General features: G+C 41.3%; 1 long non-coding RNA gene across 1 annotated transcript in view; it reads right to left on the reverse strand.

The window, feature by feature from the left end:
- LOC121946585 (uncharacterized) overlaps positions 1 to 22324 on the reverse strand; it is a 37752-nt gene extending 15428 nt beyond the window's left edge. The window contains exons 1-2 of the long non-coding RNA XR_006106032.2: positions 22134 to 22324; positions 8916 to 8961 (exon numbers count right to left, since the gene is read on the reverse strand). This is a non-coding gene — a long non-coding RNA (uncharacterized LOC121946585). The remainder of the gene's footprint in view (positions 1 to 8915; positions 8962 to 22133) is intronic.
- Between the last annotated feature and the right edge of the window lie 226 nt (positions 22325 to 22550).

Raw genomic sequence — 22550 nt, forward strand, 5'->3', positions numbered from 1 at the left:
GTTTCGGTCAGCGTTGGCGAGGTGGTGCAGCGGCCTCATGGAATTGTTTCAGTAGGTTAATTGGCTTAATTAGCCTAATAGAGATCATTGGGGCGACGACTCAATATCAAGGCATATGTGGGTTTCTGAGGCATTTCCATGCAAATATTGAACAATGAAAATGTAGTTTCTCATGCTGTGGCCAAGGTGTAAGACAAACTTACTCAACCTTTTTTGACAATGAATATTCCTGAAGAAACAAGCAAAACAATATATATATATATATATATATATATATATATATATATATATATACACTCACAGTCCACTTTATGAGGTACACCTGTTCAACTGCTCATTAACACAAATATCAAATCAGCCAATCATATGGCAGCAACTCAATTCATTAGGTATGTAGACATGTTCAAGACAGTCTACTGAAGTTCAAACTGAGCATCAGAAAGGTGATGTAAGTGACTTTGAACGTGGCGTGGTTGTTGTGCCAGACTGGATAGTCTGAATATTTGAGCAACTGCTGATCTACTGGGATTTTCATGCACAACAATCTCTAGGGTTTACAGAGAATGGTCAATAAAAGAGAAAATATGCAGCGAGCGGCAGTTCTCTGGGCAAAAAATGCCTTGTTGATGCCAGAGGTTAGAGTAGAATTGCCAGACTGGTTTAAACTGAAAGAAAGGCAACACTAACTCAAATAATAACTCGTAACAACCGAGGTACAGAAGAGCATCTCTGAACGAACAACAGGTCGAACCTTGAAGCAGATGGGCTACAGCAGCAGAAGACCACACCGGGTGCCACTCCTGTCAGCTAGGAACAGGAAACTGAGGCTACAATTCACACAGCCTCACCAAAATTGGACGATGCAAGATTGGAAAAACATTGCCTTGTCTGATGAGTGTCGATTTCTGCCATGGCATTCAGATGTTAGGGTCAGAATTTGGTGTAAACAACATGAAAGCATGGATCCATCCTGCCTTGTGCCAATGGGTCAGGCTGATGGTGGCGGTGTTATGGTAAGTGGAATATTTTCTTGGCACAATTTGGGCCACTTCGTACCAGTAGGGCATTGTTTAATCGCCACAGCCTATCTGAATATTGTTGGTGACCATGTCCATCGCTTTATGACCACAGTGTACCCATCTTCTGATGGTTACTTCCAGCAGGATAATGCACCATGTCACAAAGCTCAAATCATGTCAGACTGGTTTCTTGAAAATGACAATGTTCACGGTACTCAAATGGCCTACACAGATCTCAATCCAATAGATAACCTTTGGGATGTGGCGGAACTAGAGATTTTCATCGTGGATGTGCAGCCGACAAATCTGCAGCATGATCTGCTATCATGTCAATATGGACCAAAATCTGAGAGGAATGTTTCCAGCACAAATCTGTGCCACAAGGAATTAAGGCAGTTTCTCTGGGCAAAGGGGGACCAACAGGGTACTAGCAAGGTGTACCTTTATATATACTATATACTATGTTCTGTACTATTTATACTTCTTAACTGAAACCACTTTCTTTTTATAAACCTAAAAAAGTATAATTTTTTTCCCCTCAAACCTATTCAAGTGGTTCTAGCGCATAAACCGAATTGCAACCATTACACAATGTTAACTGCTTGTTTGAAGCTGTGACCATTCTGGCAAATATTTATAACGCATTACATCCAACCACTACATAATGCAATTTTAAGAGGTTGTCATTTCATGTATCTCTATCAGATTGGCTGGATGTGTTAAAAAGCAACTGAATGCAATCACGCTCACCAACGACAATATTTCATATTATAATTTCACTTTATATTAGGACAGGACTGTTCAAAGCTTAGTATGTTTTCCCTGATGAAAAAAAATCAATTAAAACATCTCCAACTGTCCATTCACCATAATTTCCAGAATGACTTTTGGATAAAATTTACAGTTCACCATAACGTTATTATGATCAACAACTTTCTTGAACTGTTGTTGGAGCTGTTTAAGCTTCTGTCTGCACTGTACGAAACTATGATTGGTGCCAATTGATCTTCGAGCTTGCTTGCAATGTCTCAGAGGCACAGATATGCTGCTGGAGCGCACTGGAACAATGCACCACAACTTTCTCTCTCCATGTGAGGAAACAGAATAGTCGCAGTTTGAATGATTCGACTGAAATTCATTCAAATTTTTAAAGGTATACTATCCAGGATTGCGGTTTACTGTTCATAAACATGCTTACCAGTGAAAGTAAAAGCCAACCTAGGATTCACTCTCATTTGGCATTTTGCCTCACTATATGTGTGTTCTTTTGGCGCTGTGTCTCTTGAATACCTTATGGTCTGGCACCTGGTGGCTACCTTTTTATAAACACCCGACCTCACTCGAGAGCTGTGGAGTACACAACCATAAAGGTCCTGGACACAGAAAATATGAGGAAAATAAGAAAATGCAGGCAGAGGGCAAAGTCACTGCAGAAAAAATATTCTGCCACTCACTTCTAGTGGGTCCTGCATAGGATATGTCTCGGAGTTCCCACACATTTTCATGGATAGAATTTCAATTTCAACTTTTTCATGACTTTTCAGGACACATTATTTTTTCTTGCCTGTAATCGTAAAGCTAGCTGGCAAAAATGGAGTGAGGGAGAGAAACATGCATGCTCATAAACAAATGTTGTCACACATCGACGCACACAGAGCTATGTTATGTTGACAGCTTGCATGTTTAATGTTACTACAATATTCCATAACTTTTCCAAAACTTTCACTTATGTCTAAAAATTCCATGACTTTCGAGGCCTGGAAAATGTGATTGTGAAATTCAATTACTTTTTTCAGTTTTTTTCCATGACTCTGTGAACCCTTATCTTTAACCACTCAAAAATCCCATCATTACTATGGCGTATGTCATTCATGAGAGACAATAAAAACAAGCTGAATTGTCAAAGTTGTCATATTATCATTTAACGTGTCGATTGATTTACGAAGTCAACTCATTCACTGAGATACAAGAAAATAATGATGTTGGTAGCTTTTGAGAGGCACAGTGAATTAAATGATTTTTCTCAATTTATATATAGCCAGCTTTATATGAAATACCCCGCGACCCTTACGAGGACAAGCGGTTACAGAAAATGACTGACTGACTGACTGACTATATGAAATACGCATCGCATTGACGGTTTCTTTATTTGCGATTTTTGCATTACGCTCTGAATAATGATAATGAAGCCTATCTGACATCACAGCAACACACTCAGATGCAGTTGGGCAGGCTTTGGCATGACTCAGGAGATGGTCCATCTCGGACACAAGTCAGCACTACTTGGCAAATATAAATTGATGATTGAAATGCAAATCAGCGCAGCATGCTTTACTCGGCACAGCCATAAGTGCCTAGAGAGAAGCCCTACAGGATGTCTCTGCATGTGTTTTTTCCCCCATCTGACCTTGTTCTCAGAGCTCAACAATTACAATGTTATCGCAAAAATAATGTCCAGACTCAAGGAAATAAGAATAAGCTGTGACTAACAGGAATTGTCCTTTAAGGCACTAAAACTTTGTGAAAAAAGATACAAAACTGTGAGTGCGCTGTGCTTGCTTTTTTTTTTGAGTCACATGCATCTTGTGTGTTCATTTTTAGGGATATGTACATGTGCTTTTGTGCACACAGTACGGGCATACATGTGCACGTGGGAGTGAGTGACAGGGTTCTCTCCGCTATTTTGTTCACCGTTGACTGCGTGTGAGGCCGAGTGAGACGGCAGCATGGCTGGCCCTCACTGATAACTAGGCACAGGCAAAACCCCGTGCTCTGTGCTTCTATTCAAAACACACACACGCGCACGAACATGCAAACACACACACACATAAGCGTTAATTAATCCCAAAACGAAAGGGGAAATTGAAAAAAAAAAAACAGTGTCTCCACTTTTAATTGGACTGACTGTCATCCAACCATAAAGAGAAAACAAGCCCAATCATTCTCCTCCATCTTGTCGCTTGTTGAATTATTGATAGACGGAGAAAACTGCAATAGAAAATGAAATGTGGAAGAGAAGCACTGGGCTCGAGTGTGTTTTTGAATGTAGTGATAAAATTTGATTATTCATGTGTGATGCATGCTGTGTGGATTCTTGTAGCAGAGTGAGGAGGAGTACCGAGTTTCTCCATGGTGACTGTAGAGAACCTGTACGTGCCAGACAAGCCAGCTGGTATCTTGTTGTCCAAGTACACAATGCTCCAGCAAAGAAAAAATAACCGAAGGAGATGAGGTAGTTAGTCAGAAAGCACTCATTATTCAGTCATGTTTGAACCACTGTGCAAATGCTTCCATCCCAGTCAGAACAAGTGCATATCGCCTCTCTGACCCTCTGCGTTTTTTGCTCGATCAGCTCCACACAGAGTATTTGCTCTTGTGTAAACTCTCTCTATACTGTAATCATCTCTTGATTTTTTTCCAGAATTATCTGCTCCTGGTGAAAAGCTTGAAATTATATCAGATTGGCTTTTGCCCAACAGTTGCTGGGATTTTTTTGGCATCTAAGCTTTCAATTTGTCAAGATGTTTGCCCTCTCATGGCTCAGAGTGACAGAAACCAGTGGGGTCGTCCTGTTTAATTCAGCACGTCTTAAAAAAAACAAAATGAAGCTAAGGCCCCATTAGCATTAGCAACAGATTACATTATGCAGGTGATCTTCAATGTGACATATTATACATGCCTTTAAGTCCCCATTATTAATAATATCAGCCATGTAAAATTAATAACTTAATACTGTTTCATGAACCTTTTACTGTATAGCACCTTAATAGAATGATGATTAAATTTTTTGACCTCCAATGTTTTGATACCTCACCCAGATAATGAGAATGGGTAAATCCCTGAATAGGCTCCCATGCTTTGACAGTGACAAAACATGTTTGACTTAAACTTCTAGAGGCCAAATAGAGACCTTGAAATATTCCCCTCATCAATTAATCTCCATTCAATGACACACTGCTTTACTTAGCCAACCATTCAGCCTCCTCTGGCTGCTATAATTGTCCCAGTTAATTGCTTTTCAACTCTCTTTGATTACAAGGTCGGCTCTGAATGGCTGGTGTACATGGCTCAAAGTTCCCCTCTTACCTCGGCCCTCCTCCTTTTCCATCCACCTCCTTGTGGCACCCCCGCTTTAGTCACAACAGGTCGTACCGTTCTTTCTCTCCTCTCCTCTCCTCTGCTCTCCTCTCCTCTCCTCTCCTCTCCTCTCCTCTCCTCTCCTCTCCTCCTGACCCTTCAGTATGATGTGATTTTCATTAACCTATTCATCACAGCGACTTGTGTAGACTTGTGTATATAATGGCGTCTGTTAGCTTTGATATACTGATACATAATAAATCTGTCCACTGCGAGGATGCTCGAGGTAGAGAATAAATTAACCCTGGGTTACAGTTTTACATAATCTGTCACCCTTTTTACACCAAGATTGCTCTATAAAGCTGCTACCAAGTCTTTTCTTTATGCCTTCTTTGCATTTTTGCACAGAACCAAATCATACATTGGAGAAGTATCATGCAGCTCTAATGTGTGATTTTAGCCAGCATCTCGGCATTGCGGTATCAAAAGAGGTGTGACATTTAACACGACAGCATCTGCCTCTACAGTGTGACATATGACAAACACGTCGGTGGCTCTTTATAAACAATAGCAATAAAATGGCAATAAAAACATTTACTGTCCTAGTTATATGGTGGCTAATTTCATGTTCTGCTAGGATGGTATGTAGCCCCCAGACCTCATTGTTTTACCAATTTACAGATATTTTTGGCTGCTGTTCTTCCTCTTTGAGTTAGCCACTGGCTGAATTCTAAATCTATGCAGTGTATCACACACCAACATACTCTCATAGACTGGTTTATATGATATTCTACAAAAATGCATGCACACCAGTTCATATGATATACAAATTAGTGCCTTACCTATGTTGTTATGTCTTTACATACATACAGTTATGTTATTAACGTACAGCTACGGCGATTAGGTTATGATGGTTAGGAAAAGAAACATGGCGAAGTTGTACCTTAAAAAGACATAAAGTTCACTCAAAGTTCAAATGGTTCCGAACACACGTCTCCATGTGAAAGTTTTCTGTGCGAAATCCACCATGGCAGACTGCAAAATCAATGCTCAGGACTGCTTCTTTGTTTACTCCCATCAGCGCATCGGCTGCATGATCACAGCCTTTCAAAAATCCTTGAGATATGCACAAATTTGGGTGCATTCATTTTTCATAGGAAAACCTGCACGCTCATACACACTGCAGCGTCAAAACATCACACCTGTCCCACTTGTCTGCCAGCTGTCCAGTTTATACAAGTGCTGCTTCAACACTGTTACTACCTCCTGTGGTGGCTTAAAGGTGGAACGACTCTGTCTCTCCATTCCACTATTGTAGAATGGGGAGAATTATTATATACAGAACAGAGAAGCGGTGTAACGGCATGATTTTCCCACCTTGAACAGACCGTGTCAAATGTACTTGTAGTACAAGCTTAAGAAGATTTAAAGATATATATAATCTGTAAGCAGAGTTGAGAAGTTCTCTACATATCAAAAATATTTTTGTTATATGCACTGTTTAAAATAAGATATCTGATAATGGATTATTCCACTTTGAATAAACATTTTTTTTTTAAAAGAATTAAATAAAATAAGATTTCATTATCTCATCATAAAGTGGCAGGATCTCACTAAAGAAAAACAGATGAACATACAGAAATGTAGAGAAATAAAGACGTATTGCTACTGGCTCCGCTCCACAACTGTCCTTGACTATTTATGTACTGCTGAGGTTGGTTAAGGAAGCAGAGTCCCTGATTGGAAAGAGATGGGGCCGTCTGTATTTGGTGTGTGTGTGTGTGTGTGTGTGTGTGTGTGTGTGTGTGTGTGTGTGTGTGTGTGTGTGTGAGTGAGTGTGTTACTCCTGCTTCTTTCTCCTCTCCCTCCACAGCTCACACGGAGGCGACATAGTCCCTCTCATTTCTAAACAGCACAGCCCCCAAACAAAGGCTCACGCACCGACTGTGGCGCGTGTTCAATACCGATAACTAGTGTGGCCTCTCATCTGAATTAGCATGCCGTATAGGCCTTGACACATATTCACACATACACACACACGCAGGCGTGCATTTGAGTCCAAACACACAAAAGACACCACATACATGCACACATGTTCAAAGGCACACCCTTATGTGCCATTATTCACACACACACACTCATCCTGCAAAACTCTTGTGTCGAACAGATAGCGATTACCGGATTACTCTGCAGCGGCAACTTGAATATGCATTCAAGCTTTGCGTCGTCAGCATTGGCTTTTGTTCTCCGTGTGGAGAGGAGCCGCACAAAAGCCTTTCGACATCAAAGACACAGAACAACAGAAATAGCAAATTGCAAAATACTAGCTGTGGTTCTGAGGGATGCCGCCGGGTTGCACAGAGGAACCATGCAAATAAGCAACATAGTGTTATTTCTGCTCCACTTGAACGTAGCTTTCTCCTCATCTGGCCTTCTGCATGTTTCACACCTGGCTGGTTAAATGTGCCACTGGGCCTGGAGATATCTACCAAGGGGCAAATTGCACTGAGCCCCACACACACACACACACACATACATATATACATGCATTTATCACAAGACCTTTGCTCCTGTTGGTCCTGTTATTGCTAACTGTAGTAAAATGCAGTGTAAGATCATCAGAAAACAGTATCTTTGAAATAGCCAGTAGTCGAGCTCATTGCTATAAATAAATACCTTTCTGTTTTTGTGGACACCATGTGGTAAAAGCAGACTACAGAAATGTTACCTCCTGTTGTGAGTAATATCTGCAATCTTCCTGTCGCTCTGTCACACACAATCACAATGGCTTGTTTATCCTGCTGTCATATTTCTTTGATGCTATGTCGCTTTCTGCTGTGATTGGGCCCGTACTCCCTCCATATATATAGATGCAATAACAGCGGGGAGCAAAATGGGGGGCTTTTAAACCGTTTTACATCCCTGTGCATGCAAGCATACACATCAATAAGTGCGTATTTGTGGCGAGCGCAGAGGATTTCACCACTGTACATTGCACTATCTATATTTCAAAGGACACCTCAACGCACGTGGCAGTGACCTGTTTTGCAAATGAGTTCAGGGTTGAGGAATAGTTGCCGAACAGGGAAAGAGCGTGTCATATCTCACGCCGATAATGAGGGGGAAATGTGAGGGAAGAAAACATGGAAGAGGAGGAGTGGAGGAAGAAAAGTGAGGAGAAGTGGAGTGCAGGAAGGGAAGCCTAAAATATGCATGTCATCATGTCAATGACTGATAGCTTTCTGTGAAAGCTTCTCTTGATGTGCGTGTGCAAGGCAGCGTGTGTGTGTGTGTGTGTTTACTTGCAGTGTTACATTCCCCTACCGAAGCACTGAACACACACACACACACACACACACACACACACACACACACAAAACTCTGTCTTTGATCATCTGAGTGAGACTGTTCTCTCCATGTTCTAATTAGCTTGGTGTTAAACACAAGAGACAAGAGAGATCAAGCAGCAAACCCAGATGATGAGTGCAGAGTGAGAATGTAACTATCACCCTAAACTATCAACGCAGGACCGACCATCTATCAGAGCAACACTCAGGGGCATTGTATTGATGGGCAATGTTGGCCTCATTACTTAAAGCATGTAATTTATACTGATTACACTTATGAAAAGTATTATTATTACTTGCAATTTCATGCCAACAGTAACTCGTTACACTTCTCGTTATGTTAGTTTTGCATTTCCCCACAAAATCGGTAATTGCGTCCTTTCTCCTCAAACTTCAGACTTTGCATCTGCACCTAAATGTGAATGTCACAGTAATCTATGGTAAGGCAGCTTACAGATCTTTTTTTTTTTACCTGAGTGGGGTCTTCTGTTGCCTGTGACTCGTACTTTCCCAAGGATCTGTCAGAGAAAATACAAAAAGACAAAAAGACAGAGGGTCAGTTGTGGGGGTAGACAACAATTTATCCATCACACATCCAGCCACAAGCTTCATTGGGTCCTTGTAAGAGTGCATGATATTGGATTTTTTTGCTGATATCCAATATGCCAATATATAACAACTCATTTGGCCAATGACCAATACTGATATCGATAAATCCACTTTTTTCCCCACCTAATTTTAGTGATCAAGGCTCTTCTGTAGTGGAACAGAAAGCTGATTGAAAGTTTTATTTTTGTGCAAAGTGGACTCCCTCTTGGTTTTGTGCTGCCATCGAATAACATTTATCTTTTTTAGGTTTCGTTCTTCATATTAATGGTCAGGTTGAGCTACGGTTCAAGTGTGAAAGGGGAAAGAGGGGGATGACATGCAGCAAAGGGCCAAAGTTGGAGTCAAACCTGCTGCCGCTGCAGCAAGGACGCAGCCTTTGTACATGAGGAGCTCGCTCTACCAGGTGAACTTCTCCATACACTCTCTTTTCAAAATAAACTTACAATGCAGGTAAAAAACATTGTTTTAAAGTTGCATCCTTAGGTCTAGGTAACAAGTACATGGTTAGGTAACCAAAAATCATCATGGTTTGACTTAAAATAACCACGTTTGTGACTGGCATAATGCATGTCATTAGCATAGTATGTTATTATCAAAATAACTTACTTACTAACTTATTAACTTACTTGTCATTTCCTGTGGGATACTAACAAGTGGGCTTCCAGGTGAAAGTCCAAACTTTGTTTGATGCATTCACCCTGCAGCCTGCCCTATGCAGACTTTCTTGCTCTTTATACTACGGCAGTTGCCTGGACAGTTCAAAATATGTTGCAGCCCAATGCGTATAAAACAGCCACTAAAGGGTGCCACAGTGCGTCAGCATCTGACACTGAGGGCAAGTAACCAAGCATCATTTTTTGATGAGAAGAAGTAGAAATGTATAAATTAATCAGTTTCATGAATAAGCATCATAGCTATGATTTATATTTATATTAGGCTATAAGCAGGTTAAAAGGCAAATATCAAGTCTATATTCTTTATGCTTAAGTGCAGTTGGTAGCTCAATCATTTGAAAAAAGAATTTGGTGCTATGCCCCTGCTTACACTATTACTACAAAGAGACTCTGGATGTTTTCGGATTCTCAGGCTTTTGTTGCAGATTTTTATAACCTTCTGCAAATATGTTAAATCTCACATGTTGGTACCTGTATTTATCTCAAGTAGAAACGTGAATAATCAAACCAGCCAGAGAAGGACACCCATTGATTACGAATAACAAAGGAAGAAACTGACTGTTGAATTCAATTTAAGTCTACAGTAACCATTTTATGTGGATTTATGAGTTTAAGTTAATAAATAACCCCGGAAACATAAAAACAAGTGAAGCACATCGCAGCATCAGCACATAACAACCACTGTGTTAACTCGCAGCGCAACACACTCACACACACACACACGCGCACACACACACACACACGCGCACACACACACACACACACACACACACACTGAATTCAGATAAAAAAACTTGGAAATTGTTGAATGGATTTCAAATTAAAATATTTTAAAATAATCATTTGTGTATCTTACCCAAATACCAAAGGTCACAGACTTCAGAAAATGATGTTAATAACCGCCTACAAGTCTCAAGGCCCTACACCTTTCTCAGATAGCTATGAAAGAACGCACGGTGCAGACGTTTAAAATTTTCCCAAACCCACAATTCTCTTGACCTCCGTTTGAAAAAAATGTTTTCCCATTTGAATGACACACAACAAGGTGATCCTTTTTTTTTTGCACCTGCAGACCTTTTCTGTTTTTCATCCTGTACTTCTTCCCTCTGCTGGTCCACAGTCTCAGCACATTCAGACACAGGCAGCTCACACAGGAGTAATATCAGTGCCCCCCCCACCTCCCCGCCATCCTTTATTACCCCTCTTTTTCTTACTCTCTCTCGCTCTCTCTGCCTCTCCCTCATGAATAAACATCCCTTACATTCACTCAGTGCTGGCATGAAATGGCCACACAGCCCCTGGCACACGCAGGAGTAATGCCGCAATCATTATTCCACTGCAGTGGTCCCACACAAGCATATTTCACCAATCATGTGGCTCTCTCCCCTGGCTTTTGTTTGGATGACTTAAACAAATGATGTGGCAGTGAGGAGGGCCTGCGTACCACAGCTCCCCCTGTTAACACGGCAACCGTTGACACGGACACAGCAAAATTTGCATAAGAGTATGCTTGAGTGGTACTGGCAATTCCAACGGGGGTCCGCATATTTTTTCCCTCTCTTTCTGTTAGAGGGTGGGGTTGAGGGTGTGGGTGTAAAGCGTTGGGTTAGGGTGGGGGGTACGTGTGTTATTTTTGGTTCTCCCGCTTTTCTCCTTCCTTTCATCCTTTACTCCCTCTCTCCTGTTCTCCTCTCCGACTGCCAACTTCTCTTTTCTCTGGGGTTTAGCATTGAATTGGAAGTAATGAGAGTTGCTCACATGCCATGAGACCGACTGGGCTTTCAGCAAGAGAGATGGAGGAAGTCTATTTGGCAGAGATGTTAAGCACATACAAGACAATTGGTGGCATCTAAGAGTCAGCCCAGTTACAAATGATGCACACCTCACTATGCTGACGGTCAGTCAGAGAAGTGCTGTGTATGCAGGAGTTAGGGCTGCGCGCCTATGGCCAAAATGACAATTCAGATTACTTTTATATATCGATCCAGGTTTGAATTAAATAAAGAGAACACTGCTTTTACTTTCACTTTGCTACATTCTTGCTAATGTACTAATTTCTGCATTAAAATAAGACTCAAAATATGGTTCTTCCTCAGCTGATTTTAGTACATCTCCCTGGAAGCAAAATACAAAGACAATTGTACCAAAACTCTTTTACCCAACATTTAATCAATAGAGCTCTGCTTTCCCGTTTAAAAGGTGTTACATTTATGCTAATTAACAAATATTTGCACCAAACCAGACTTAAAATAAGGGTCTTTTTCACCTAAATTCAGTGCAACTACTATGGATACGTATCCACTGCTGGGTTAGGGTTAGTCACAGTACCATGACGCACTGCAGTGAATGTGAGTTGACACTGGAAAAGGACAAGGATTAACAGTAGCGTAATGGTACGGTAACGTTAGTGATGTTTTTCTTCTCAGCTCTCACATATTCATTGTACTCCATATTGTGGTGTTTTTTCAGGTTAATAACCATGGTAGTTGTGTTGCTTTACAGCGCAGACAAAAATGTACTTTTTGCATGTAATATTTTCTCTCCTAAATCCAGAATATTTCCAAACAGCATATGATGAGGGTTGATGACGGATGATTTTAGTCCTGCAATCTGCAGACGCAACAAACAGGCACGTTTTGCACAGGCTGCTGCTGCAGGGTGCATGCATATCTTTACATCTTTACAAAAGCGGAAACTGTTAGTTTTTGGAGCACTTTGTTTGATTTGCAGTTTTCTATGAGTGGAGCATATATTTTAATGTCAATATTGCAGCTAATCGTATTCATTTAATCGTGGAAAGCCAAAATCTTAATCATGATAAATATTCGATTAATTTATTTAAACACATCCACTATTTTTGTGAACAGATACCAGCTGGAGCTTTTCAGAATAATGGCCTTGATAAAGATGATTGTGATGAGGACGAGTAAAAGAATGTTTAATAAAGTCTGACTTTTGAGGGGGGGGGGGGGCAACTATTGTGTCGATGATGGCGACGATGCATTTAACAAGGACAGCATTGCCAAGGAAGGTGAGGAAGAAGAGGGCAGTCATGATAATGCTTATTTCTGTTTTGGCTTTTTTGTCGATGTTAATATCTGAAAATAGAACGAGGAGTGCTGCATTCAGAGAAGTTAATCAAGCAGCCCGAAGGGGCCACTGCTCTGTCCTTTTATGTGCCTATCTCGCTCTACATTTCTCCTATCTCTATCTCTTTCATTCGCCTTATCTCGCCCTTCTTTAATCACAGCATATCAATGTGACTGATACATCTAAGGGATCTATTTGCGTGCTGTTCACTTTGTGAGAAAGTTCTATTTGAATTCCATGAATTTTTGCTCTCGCCTGACTTTCAGACTTCTCACAGTGAGACAGCAGCTCACAGGAATACCAAACAACGAAAACAAGCAGCGATATCTCCCCAAATGTTTATGCAATGTGTGCGTGTGTGTCTCTATAGGCACCAATGACTGCTGAGTCTTTAGGATGGGTGTGGCATGCTGCTGTGCAAAGGTTGTCTCCATGGTGATATATGTGGGGTCATCTCCATGACGATGGATTGTAGGGGGTGTTGGCCGCCAAGGTCGTGGACCAAGGACAAGGCAAGAGTGATTGCAGCCACCCAGACAGGAAATCGAAGAGGAGCACTCCGAGGGGGGGTCGAGGAAAAAGGTGCAATTTCACAAGCCAAATTACTTCTGGGATGGAGGAGAGAAAAATATCACAGCAATAATGGCACCAGGGATGAGAGGAGGGGAGGTGGTGGAGAAGCAGGAAGGAGGAGGGAGGTCCCAAACAAAAGCTCAATTATCAAAGTCATCAAACATGTATGCTCACATAAGCAAATAGAGTGACATCGTATTACCTTGATGCCATACAAACACCCCCTCACTGAGAGGAATTTTCAAAATGTTTCTGTCAGAGTTGGACTGCGATTTTCCATGTGGTTCATCAAGCTTGTTTATTTCTGAGACTGATGCCGGCTGTGACTAGAAAATATTGATTGGATTGTGCAACATGTTCTGCTGCAGCCCTACTGATTTCTTTTTCTGTTCTCTCTCTCTCTCTCTCTCTCCGCTCCTCCTCTGCTCTCTGGCGATTCCACAACATTAGTATGTGGAACAACAGCGAATCCGTAAATTGTTAACGAGAACGGGCACAGTGAATAAATGACGACGACAACTTAAAATTTCTGCCTCGCTGCCTTGCTCTCTCCCTGCTCGGGGTTTCCCCAATGCATTTTCTGTCTCGCTCAGTATGCCCTCTATTTTACAAGTGCATGTTTGTGTGTTTGTGTGTGTGTGTGTTTGTGTGTGTGTGTGTGTGTGTGTGTGTGTGTGTATGCCGGTACAGATGAGTGTCTGTATCGGCAGGCTGAGTGCATTGAATCATTAAGTCCACAGTGCCACTGTGCCCATTGCCTCATTGCACCTAATTAAGCCCCTTTTGTTTCCTATCAATTAACATTGTAATTAAAACTAGTCGTGCTTCTGTTTACCCAGAGTCTGCTGATTCAGAGGAAATGACACAGACAGTGATGCGCAGGAATTTAGCTAATAAATGCCTGAATCACACATTCATATATGGCACATACATGTGGGCATCAATACAAATACAAGTCAGAGTATGCAAACTTTTGTTTCAGATGGAAACGCTAAAACATTACCCTCTTATAAGCTCTGCTGTCCCAGATCTGTGTGCTTTAGTTGGACCAAATATCTGAAGTCTACAAGAATACGCACGTTTGGAAGGATGCACACACACACTCGCGAACCAACACTTTCACAACATCAGAGCACAATTGGGCCTCTCAATTCGCTGGAGAGTGTGACAGAGCAAGGGTAGCTGATGGAGCTGGGAAATGACAGCAGGATCCTTTAGTGTGTGTGTGTGTGTGTGTGTGTGTGTGTGTGTGTGTGTGTGTGTGTGTGTGTGTGTTTTCTTGTGCTTGCTACATAGTGAGGATCTGAACACAGTTAACACAAGTGAGGACATTTGGCAGATCCTCACTTCTTCAAAGGCCTGTTTGAGGGTTCAGACTTGGTTTGAAGGTTTAGGTTACAATAAGGTCAGGGTCAGCATTAAGGTTGGGGTTAGGCATTTAGTTGTGATGGCTGAGGTTACCCTGCTGGCCACAAATGTCGTTAGATGTTGATATTTGTGTGTATTTAGCTTGTGACGTCCATTGAGCAAAATTCAACATCAGGAAAACCTCCAATGATGATGTCAGTTTGACACAGATTACTGACAGCAGATGATGTTGGTATCTTGTTACTTCTGAGTTGTGTTGTTGAGTAACCCCGATCCAATGTCCTCTTAATATGCTGCATAGAACAATAACATTTCATCGGTTTGAAGAATGCAGAATCTGTAAAATGTTGTAAGGTTAACATCCAGACAACATTGAAATGTTGTTAGACTTTTAATATATTGTCAACATGATTTTCATTCAAACCAAAATTTAACATCTGTGTGATCTGTGTCCAACGTCATTTTGATGTCATAATAATGTCTGGGGCCAGTTGGGGGGTTACGGGCTAGGGAATGGGTTAGGTGTTCGGGCTAGGCGCTATGTCAACTAGGGTCCTCACAGAGATAGAGGTACAAGAATGTATGAGTGAGTGAGTGAGTGAGTGTGTGAGTGTGTGTATGTGTCTGAAAGAGTGTGTGTGAACCACTGTTGAGTCGTTAACACAACCAAGGGATTCACCTCCCGATAATCTCACACTAATCACCTAATCCTCCATCCCTCAGGTGAGCAGAAGGAGAAAGCAGTGCTTGACATCAAGTGGCAGCCAGACAACATAAAACCCACTCATACACACACACACACACACACACACACACGTACGGTATATATTTATGTACGCATGCATGCATGTACACACCAATAAATGAACAAGTCAAACAACTGAGCGCTACTCCACCCTGCCCCCATCGGCACCGTCCTCCTCAACACGCCAATGTACATTTCACCAAAAAATATACACCCTATCCTCCTGTTTCCATGGCAACTGACCGTAGAGCTGTGGGTATATGAGGCAGCAGGCGAAATCACTGGAGTGAGAGGCGTACCGGTCTGTCACCTCAGCCTCAAACAACACATAATACTGTACTACTGTACTCGCTCTGTCTCTCTTTGCATCTACCGCTCAAATTTACGGCACATATTTATCTCACTCCACACACACACATGCACCATCCTCCATGTTGTCTTGTGTACTGTAGCTCAGAGCAGACAGGGCTAAGACATCAGACATTTGTGTGTCAAACATATGATCTTCTTATTAAAACATGATCATGAACTGCCACCCAGACACCCTTCCCCTTTTCCTTTTCCTGTCGGCGGGGTGACTGCTGCTGCTGATGCTGCTGGTGGAGGCCGACCTGTCCTTGGGTGCAGTAAAGGATTACAGCAGCACACACCATGTGACCTTAATTCCCCCCTGCCTGCTTCTGCTGCACCCAGCCAATCAGGACCAGGGACAAACTGTGCATGTATGTGTGTGTATGTTAGCATGTGCATATTTGTGTGTGTCTTTCCACGCCGACCGCCATGTTTGTCAAGAGCGTTTGTCTCGAGCATTTATGCTCTAATAGATGGATTAAGTCAGATAAAAAATAAAATGCCATGAGATTTGAATGTGTGTGCATTTGTGCATATGTGTGTGCCAGTTTGTGTTTTAAAAGGGGGGTGATAGTAGTGTGAATCAGCGGCAGCAGCAGCAGCGACAGCCGCCCCGGCACGTGTCGCAGATTCAGACGACCTCATTCATCCCCAGCAACCCCAAAATCCCTCTATTCCTTCCCCTCACCCACAAACAGACCTTAACCCCCACACAGCCGCCGCCGTCAGCAGGCTCAGCTGGTGGCTGAGGGAGGAGGAGGGGTGAGCGCAGGGATGGAGTGATGCATGGATGGATGGATGGATGGAGGAGGGGTAGGGCAGGTGCTGAGAAGACCATTTAGTAAGCAGCCTCTTTTTATCATTAGTTTTTTTTTTTCCAAAAGATGAAGCAGCAAAGTTGAACTGTAGCAGAAAAGACTGATGGCGGATGGAGAGGAAGATTGTGAAGGAGGAAAATGTAGGGGTAAAATGTGTGTGTAAGAGGGGTAGAGGTCACAGAGAGTGTTTTGGGCGGGAGTCAATTAGATATGGAGATCAGACAGAATAAGCAGCAGTTTAAACATGAGCATTACATCAGGGGGAGACGTCCGGCTGTTATGTGGGCTTGAGCCCGCCAGATAAGGCCCACAAAGCTTTGTGTGTGTCTGAGTTTGTGTCTTTGTGTCTGTGACGAGGCAGACGTAACAGACACAGCACCTTGCTTCATAAGGCACAGGCTGTTGTTGGTGACCTTTGACCTTAACCAAACCTTGACCCTGGCAGAAGGCAAGTGATTTACCCAACAAAGACAGATGACACAACGGAGCCTGACGACGGCGCTAAACTCTGACCTCAAAGCCTCCGGTCCCGACCCAAACTCTATCTGAAGCCAAACACAACCTGCCCCTCGACACGCGCACACACACACTCAGACAATGAAGCGGCAGAAACACGACAGTCATTCATCAAATCAGCAGAAAACCAGTAACGTCAAATAACTAATGCTAAATTCAGTTACATTGTTTACAGGCTGAAATGAAATTAGAATTTTTTGTGTCTTTAAAAATTCAAAAAAGTATTTAAAAAAACTGATGAGGTTGCATAAACAACATTATTTAAAATAAAGATGTAAATGCAAAAAAAACATTATTTGGGTGGTAGAACTTCAATAATTGATTGATTTTCAACTATTCAATGATTTAAAAACTAATTAAATAATCAATTCATCAGTTTGAGTAATTTTTAAGAATAAAACCATCCAAATGCTCTGATTCAAGCTTTTAAAATGTTAATATTTTCTGTTTCTGTTTTGTTTTTGTTTTTTACTCCAGTAAACTGAATATATTTGGGTTGTGTACAAAACAAGACATTTGAGGACTTAACACTGATTGATAATTTACCAAAAAATTGACCATATCCTGGCATTAAAAAAAAAACTTCTTTAAAAATTAACAAATAACTTTAAACTATGAAAATAATTTTCAGTTGCAGCAATATTGAATAATCTGGCAAATTGGTCTCCTACAGATATGAAGACTTAAAAATGTTTTAAAATCAACTGAATCATGAGAAAAAGTGTAAAAATAAAATTATTTTATAGAGCACTTAATATATTTTAGTATACAATAAAAAAAAATGCATCCCTCAAAGGGCTATTTGAAGAATGCGCACGCGCGCACACACACACACACAGACACACACACACACACACACACACACACACACACACACACACACACACACACAAATCATTCACATGCATAGCTAAAAACACAATACATTACATAGGAAAAGCTGAAAAAGCCACATTATGTCAAAAACAAAAGTGAGGTTTGCATGCATACATCAATCTTTTTTTTTTTAATCTTTTCTTATTTACACAAGTCTTCTCATTAAACAAAACTTCCTTCTTTTTGTTTTACATGTGCACTCTCAAACACATTCTTGATGACATGTGTGGCATCACTGCTAATCTTAAACTGCTTTTTGAGAACTTGGTCAGGTATAAAACATGCAGGATATTATATTAAAAAATGATGCGTTACTCGTATGACTCAATCTGTACAAATCAAATACTTCATTAAAAATGTGTGTGAAAAACTTTTGTTTAATTCTGTTTTGTATTGCAAAGTTGTTCATTTCTTTCCCTCTGATTCAAAAGTACATGTATATCATGTATAAAGCATGTAGCCCTGTCATGCATATTAACTACATATGGTATCTGGATGAGTTTCTGTCTCTGAGTCATGTGAAGTAAATGTCTGGCCCCTGCACTGCCTGTGTGTCTGTAACAGATGGCGCGTGTGTGTCTGTGTGTGTGTATGTGTGTGTGTATGTGTGTGTGTGTGTCCTACAAAGTCTGGCAGAAGCACCTTGTCGCTCTGTGGTGCATCATGCCAACTGCTATCGGCCAACCACACAGCACCTTCCAATCTAACGCGTTCTTCCTCCAACTTTTAGTATCAGTTTCTATCTGCCTGTCGATCCTACTGGTCTCAAATAAGGTTATTTTTAGCAAATCACCTTTTATATATTTTGGTGTATAGAACATAACATGTAACAAAGATATATCTGTTCATTTTGTCATTTTGAGTCACATATACCAAAAATGGACTCTGAGGAAGTGAATCATGTCAAGCTTATACTGTTGCATAACTTTTATTTCCTGTATCTCTCTCGCACAGTAATCCCACTCTTTTCCCCATCACATACTACTCCAGTTTTACACATACCTACCAACAAAATTTCACAAGTGAAATTAATACTCTGAATTCCCTTCAGACAACAAACATCCATCTACACCGAACATATCTGAAAGATAGGAGCCCGTTGGTGTCGTGAATGCTGCAGCTCAGTGTGTAATGACAGGGAAGATGATGTTGTCTGATCCTTTGCTGCACTTGTTCTGTGATATTTAATAACTGTCCTAACTGGGCTTGTGGAAATAGACTCCACAAGAGGTTTGACATTTTCAGATCATTGTTTCATGTAGAGCCGCGGCCAGAGCGAGAGGATGGATAGATAGATAGATAGATGGATAGATGGATAGATAGATAGATAGATAGATAGATAGATAGATAGATAGATAGATAGATAGATAGATAGAACAAAGAAACAAATCAACTACAAAAGGAAGAAACATAACGTTTTCCCTGAGGATCCCATTTTCTCTGGTAATCCAGAACAGATTGGGCTTCAAAGTTATCTCAGCAAACTTGGATTCATTGAAAATGTGATTGAAATGACAAAAAGGGAACGAGGGCGATGACGAGAGAGCGGGGGAGAGAGAGAGAGGGAAAGAGAGGGAAAGAGAGAGAGAGAGATCCGTTCACGCCTCTGAAAATCTGTCAGAGTAGTTTTGGAATTCATGAGTGTTTCTTGGGAAAGACGCGCACATAGATTTCATTTCATAAAAGCAGAAAATGCAATACCCAGCTGACGAGCCGCGGCGCTACAGAATTCTCTTTGGCAACCCTTTGGTACCATCAAGAGCTGACTGCAAACAGCACCGCAACACTGATTTGACACGTGTCATGGGTGTTTTGTAAATACTTTGGATATTTTCCTCCCCCAACATTAGACTATGGCTGCCTCCTGTCACAGTGCTGCTGCTGTGACAAATACTCCAAAGCAACCTCTCTCGCAGGTCAAGCGGAAAACATTTCGGGGTTTAATGTGGGCGGACAAATTTTACATTCATTAACAAGGGCTGGATGGATTAGCAAATTATTATTTTCAGAGTATAAAGCAATGAGAGATGGAGTTGGTGTGAAGAGGAGCAGGCGTGTGAACTTGCACACATCTTGTGATTTCCAGCCCCTCTCTCTCTCTCTCTCTGTTCTGTATTCAGACTTTGTCTCAGGGTTTCTCATGCCGTACTGCTGCTGCTCAGGGAGGCCGAGGTAGGCTTAGTGTGGGAGCAGCGGGGTGGGTGACAGGGCAGCATCCATGCCCAGACAGACACAACCTCTCCTGGGCTGATGCTACCAACATTCCTTGCTTCTGCAGACACGCACAGATGAGTCCTGTCTGGAACCGCCGCTGCAGCCACAGAGTGTCAGTGTCATGGAGTGTGTGTGTGTGTGTGTGTGTGTGTGTGTGCTAGCTCCCTTGCTCTTGCCAGTGAAAAGTAAATAATGTCTTGTGTGAACTAGAGGATTTTCAAATCTTAACTGATTTTAAAAATGTAGGAGACCACAAATTAAACTGATTTTTATATTTAAGTTGTAAGGACGCACTTATCAGGGGGACGTCCCATTGGTCCAACAGCACAAAATTCTGAGGCCCTGTTCGTCCAAAAAATGTCCCATTAAACCAAAGCAAGCCCCAGGAAATGTGCCAGGCTCTGATGCAAATTTTACAAAGTGGCCAAAAGTGGAATTATACCATTCTGTTTGGTCACGTGATGCCCACTGGCCCAGAAAGACTTTTCTCCGTTGACTTACATCCGGAAACAGCATTTGCAAATCAGTAAATTATTTTTTTGTGAGAATCAAAACCCCCACAAAACAACTCATTTCGCTATCTAGATTTAAGCCATCCACTTCAATAACATTTGGAAAGTCTAAAAGAGTCACAAGATTACATTTTTTAGCCCACCATTCAAGCTAGCGAGGCACTAAGTTACTCACTCTGCCACACTCGGCCTCCGAAAGTCTCTAGTGTGCATTCCTTATGGGCCAGATCCAGGTATTTTATTGTATTTTATACTTGGGGAAAAAAAACAACATTTTTTGCTTCATGCGCCAATGAACAGCTCTCATAGGAATGAAAAAAGCCCCGCCTCCATGGCTGTATCCAGACTTCCTATAATACATCCATGGACCAATTTTTCCAACAGCCCATTATCCCCCAAAACAACCGCCCGTTGTTCTTAAGTCCCATTTTTCAAAAAAATTCGTTCACCTTCACCTGCAGTTAACCAACCCAATCACCACAAAAAGTTTTCCCATTGTATGTCTGTGTGAACCTCAGATAAACATATTCATACAACAACATTGTGGTGAAGCAGTGGTTAGGTTTACTCACAATATGGTGGGAAAAGATCATGTTTTGGCTTAAAAGTGGCACAAAGTTACTGGAAAGGCAGTGAAAATCATTGGGGTGTGGTAGCTCAAATGCGGCTGCAAAAGATCCCCCGTGATTCTCAATTGGACCCAAAATCTGCGAAATCATCCAGACCAGCGTTAGTAATTTAACTTTTATATTATATTTAAAGCATCTATATTCGTGTGTAAAGCATGTTAATGTTGTTTTTAAAAGTTTATTATTTTTATTATTATTATCAATACTTTATAATTACATTTGATCATACGATAATGTGACAAAAGGCGTTGACTGTAGTGATGAACATACAGAGATCCCACTGCAGCTGCCCTCGGATTTAGCCTAATGATCTAATGATGTGTTTCAGCTCATAGTTTAACTGAGCTGCAACAATACTATTGTAGCTCAGTCTTACTGCTCTCATATAAAAAGCTGCAAAAACTCAACACCTGCTCAGCACCAAACAGCAGACTGATATAGTTAGCAACTAGCGACCATAGCATTTGGTAACTAACGAGGAAGCCCCAGTTTGTGCCTCTCACTTAGATCACAGAGGTAACCATCAGTTTCTCGAAAAATAATTAACAGGCAATGTTTGAAATACCCAGAGAGCTGTTTAAAGGTTGGTTTATCTTTTAGAGAAAAGTATGTGTGCATGTTTGACCTCATTGCATGTTAATATATATGTGGAACAAACTAAAGAGCCAGATATTTTAGAAGTTGAGCTAAAAGGAGAGTTAAATATCGGACTTACATTCTCAAGGTGGCCAGAAACACGACTCCAAACGATTGATAATGTTGCTCCATATCTGCTCGATGTGTAAGTAAAGCAGATCTCTACAAAGAGAAATAAATCAATCACAAATTTAAAGAAAGAAAAAAAAGCATAAGTGTCCTCTCCCTTTAACTGGAGACATCTAAATGCTCACTGGTGCAGCCAATGGCTTGTAGAAGTCACACAATAATTAGTCAAATGCAAATCACCTGTGTGTGGTCAAGAGGTTTCAGATGATTGCTGCATCAGAGCACCTGTGCATCTGTGTGTAGAAGGTCCAACTCTCCAATCTCCATTCACTGAAACCTGAAAGAGCTTGAGCAGTGTAATAGAAATGCAAGGAGAAATTTAATGTTCATTGTCCATAACCACCTGTCCTCACCCAAGGTACAACCT

The sequence above is a fragment of the Plectropomus leopardus genome, chromosome 9 (genome assembly GCF_026936395.1).
Source record: "Plectropomus leopardus strain MGB_pleo_1.0 chromosome 9, ASM2693639v1, whole genome shotgun sequence".
Classification (NCBI taxonomy): Eukaryota; Metazoa; Chordata; class Actinopteri; order Perciformes; family Serranidae; genus Plectropomus; species Plectropomus leopardus.